Below are 4,803 nucleotides of genomic sequence, written 5' to 3'. Positions count from 1 at the left end.
CCACAGCAGCTGAGAGGATTGGATCGCCGCGCAAGAGCTACGATCGGGCCATGACTGCCTTTCTTTTATGACCTCAATAGAGTATCCAAAGCACAAAATCTTAAAACCAAGTCTTTGGGGTGAGAAAAGTATCAGTCCACACTAATATTTGTTTAAGACAGAAAATTATTGAAATATTGTATATTACAGAACATTTTAACAAGTAATTATTAATAATAAAAATTTTGATTTTATAATAAAGATGGATCAGTGTAATATGCCATTCTTTTAATCTATTGATATACGTTGTTTGCTGAGTTGCTGAAAGGTCCCATATAGTTGAAGCTTAGTAGTAGGCCTACAAGCTGCTTTAAAAGGAATCCCAACTGTAATGTAAGTTAGCTCTATATTATTTATTTGGTTGTTACTAACATAACTGAGATGAATTTTTCAAAAATCATTTTCAGTTTAATAGATTTATAATTTTTAATAATAGATGTTTGCAGATGACATTGTGATCTGTAGTGAGAGCCAGGAACAGGTGGAGGAGAAGCTAGAGGCATGGAGGTTTGCCCTGGAAAGAAGGAGAATGAAGGTTAGTCGTAGCAAGACGGAGTATCTGTGTGTGAATGGGAGGGACCCAAGTGGAAGAGTGCGGTTACAGGGAGAAGAGACCAAGAAGGTGAAGGAGTTTAAGTATTTAGGGTCAACAGTCCAGAGCAATGGAGAGTGTGGAAAATAAGTGAAGAAGCGTGTACAGGCAGGGTGGAACTGGTGGAGAAAAGTGTCAGGTGTGATGTGTGATAGAAGAGTTTCAGCTAAAATGAAAGGAATGGTTTATAAAACTGTGGTGAGACCAACGATGTTGTTTGGTCTAGAGACAGTGCCACTGGGGAAAAGACAAGAGGCAGAGCTGGAGGTGGCAGAAATGAAGATGCTGAGGTTCTCTTTGGGAGTAACCAGGATGGATAGAATCAAGAATGAGTACATCAGAGGGACAGCACATGTTAGAGGCTTTGGAGATATAGTCAGAGAGGCCAGACTGAGATGGTTGACATGTCTAGAGGAGAGATAGTGAGTATATTGGCAGAGGGAGGCTGAGTCTCTAAATGCCAGGCAGGAGGTCTAGAGGAAGACCAAAAAGGAGGTTTATGGATGTAGTTAAGAGGACATAAAGGTAGTTGGTGTGAGAGCAGAAGATGCAGAGGACAGGGTTAGATGGAGGCAACTAATTCGCTGTGGCGACCCCTGAAGGGAAAAGCCGAAAGGAAAAGAAAATGATTTAGTAGAAACTTTATTTGGACGTACGCTGCCATTGTTATTCACGTTGCAACGCATTCCGTGCGTAGTGACGTAGAATGGCAGCTGGCTCTCTACCGAGCAATGTGAAATGTCTATAAAGAAAGCAAGGTAAGCCTCCGTAGCGTTCCTAAAGGGATGACCAAAACTCTTGAATGTGTCTGGTGAATGAGAATGACGAGAGCACAGCGTGGTTGAGGGTGACTCTACCAATCGCATATTGTTTATTTAGGAACGTTACGAGGCCTACCTTGCTTCTTTTTTTAATAGATGTTTAACATTGTTCGGCAGAGAGCCAGCCGCCATTCTACGTCACTATGCACGGAATGCGTTGCGACGTAAATAACAATGGCGGCGTACCGCCAAATAAAGTTTCTACAAAACGTATTAAACTGGAAATTATTTTTGAAAATTGAATCTCATAGTTATGTTAGTAACAACCAAACAAATAATATAGAGCAAACTTTTCATTACAGTCGGGGTTCCTTTTAAAGTGGGGCATGTGGTGTCCATTTTTACTAAAGTTAAAGCTATGAAATATGGCTTGTTTCCTATAAAGTTTGATCCCCAAAAGTACTGGAACAACAAGGTCAATTAATTTTTTGTTGTTGTATACTTAAGACATTTGGGTTTCAGAGAAAAAAGATGAATATGAGACAAAAGTTCAGAATTCCAGGTTTTATTTCTTGGTGTTTACATTTAGATAGGTTAAATAACTCAGACAGAACACCTGTTGTATGAAGCCACCCACTTTTCAAGTGAGCAAATTATTGGAACAGACATTATTAAATTACCTTAAAGTAACCATTTAATATTTGATGGAATAACCCTTATTTGCAATAACTGCATCAAGCCTACAACCCATTGACTTCATCAGATTGTTGCATTCTTCATTTGAAATGCTTTTCCAGGTCTTTACTGCAACCTTTTGCTCTCAACATGACACAATATGTTAATTGAACTGTCATTTGGGACATTTATAAATACAGTTGTGTGTCATCTGCATAACCATGGCGTTCTGAAGCATTTTACTCAAAGGTAACATATACAGTACAGACTGAACAAAAGGGGTCCTAGGACTGACCCATGAGAAACCCCACATGTCATGGCCATTCAATCAGATTCAAAATGTCCAATGGTCACAAAAAACACTTTCCTCCAAGTAGGACCTGAACCATTTTAGGACTGTTCCATTTAAGACCATCCAAGTTTCCAGCCTGTTCAACAGTATATTATGATCAATCGTGTCAAATGTTACACTGAGGTCCCCAATGGGCTCTTTGCACAAATCCACTACTTCCTGAACCCATTAGCACTAGTTTATTTCCTGTATTTCATGATTGGACAAACTGATTAATCCAGGTGTGCCTGACCTCAACAACGACAATGGCCAGAAACACCTGGATTAATCAATTTGTCCAATCATGAAAGACAGGAAATTGGCATTGGTGGAACTAAACTTTGTTTGATTAGATGTATACATATACTGTATATGTGGTTATAAAACCTAAAATATGAATACTCATTATGTTTAGGCTATATTATAAATATAATATTAATACATAACTATATCTAAAGTATATTTAAACAAAAAATCTTGTTTAGGTTACCAGTTACTGGTGTATTGTTATGTTTAATCCCCGCTAATTTCCTTCACTTTCACCTCCCTACCCGTTTTTTCACTGTTATATTTACTTACACGTTACCTCATATTTTACACAAATTACATAAACCACCTAACCACTTTGATTCTATCCTATAACATGCCAATATTGACAAATAGCCTATACAGATATATACACAGGACTGAGTCTATATTGTTTGTATGCATAAATTAGTTCTGGTTTCCTGGAATGTTTGTGGTGCTCGCTCACAGGCAAAAAGAATAAAAAAAATAGACCATCTCTTAAAATTAAAAGCAGATATTTGCCTCCTACAAGAAACCCACCTACAAAAATCTGAAGAAAAATTACTTATTGATAAGAATTTTAGCCAAGCGTACTCTGCCCCTTATAACAGTAGACAAAGAGGAGTCTGTATACTCATACATAAGAATAATACAATAACAGACCCAGAGGGCCGATACATTATCATTCAGGTGACTATATTTAATAAAATATATAGATTTGGTAATTTATATGCCCCTAATAATGATGATCCGGCCTTTTTCCATGAATTTCTCTCTCAGCTGTTTGAATTAGCAGCGAACTGTACTATTATTATTGGAGGAGACTTTAACACAGTCTTAAATCCATTAATAGATTGTTCTAATAATACAACATGTATAAGGCGATTACAATCTACTAAAGTTATAGGGGAATATATGGATGATTTTGGCCTCGTCGACAGCTGGAGACTTAAAAACCCAAATAAAAAGGAATTTACCTTCTTTTCCGCTGTGCACCGGTCTTTTTCAATAATTTATTTTTTTCTTACAAATAACTCTATTGCTGATAAAACTGTTACAAAAATACATACTATTATTATTAGCGACCATGCACCAGTCTCCCTTTCCCTACAAGTTGATTATACCTTTAAACCACCCCCGACATGGCGTTTTAACATCTCACTGCTAAACGACGCAGAGTTTGACAAAATTATAAGAAAAGAGTGGGCAGACTTTTTGGAAATAAATGACTCTCCAGACATGTCTCCATCTCTTCTCTGTGAAGTTTAGAAAGCAGTAATTAGAGGTAAAATTACATCATATTCATCTTATAAAAAGAAACAGGATAAAAAATTAGAAAAAGACTTGGAAGATAAAATTAAACAACTGACGGATGAGTACGCAATAAACCCAAATAACCAAATATGGACAGACTTACAAAATACAAAAATACAGTTAGACGATATGCTATCTAAAAAGACAGAGTTTATAATACAACAATTGAGATACAACAACTTTGAATATAATAACAAATCAGGTAAATTTCTTGCAAACCAACTTCAACGCAATCGGGAAAAATCTCTTATAACGGCTATTAAAGGGACAACTGGTGAATGCACACAATCACCAGAAGAAATTAATCAATTTTTTTATAACTATTATCGCAACCTATACTCAGAAACTAACAAGCCTAACCCTGAGCATATTGAGGCATTCCTCAGTAGCTTAAATATACCTCAGTTAACTCCTGAATATAAAGATTTGTTAGATGCGCCACTTACTATAAACGAGTTGTACAGTGCTCAAGATGGTAGGCCTAATGGCAGAGCACCTGGCCCGGATGGTTATCCGGCTATATTTTTTAAGCACTTCTGGTTAATGCTTGCTCCACTATTCTTAAGAGTAGTAACAGAAATTGAAACTAATGGTTACATACGCCCACATATGAATACAGCAGCAATTAAACTTTTATTAAAGACAGAAAAAGACCCCACCCTTCCATCAAGTTACCGTCCGATTTCACTAAGGCTTTCGCATCTAGACTAGAAACAGTAATCTCGACAATCATTCATAGCGACCAAACAGGCTTTATTAAAGGTCGTTACTCTACTAATAATATTAGGAGGCTTTTTAACCTT

Source organism: Vanacampus margaritifer, chromosome 1 (genome assembly GCF_051991255.1).
Source record: "Vanacampus margaritifer isolate UIUO_Vmar chromosome 1, RoL_Vmar_1.0, whole genome shotgun sequence".
In the NCBI taxonomy this organism is placed as follows: Eukaryota; Metazoa; Chordata; class Actinopteri; order Syngnathiformes; family Syngnathidae; genus Vanacampus; species Vanacampus margaritifer.
This window is presented reverse-complemented; position numbering follows the sequence as displayed.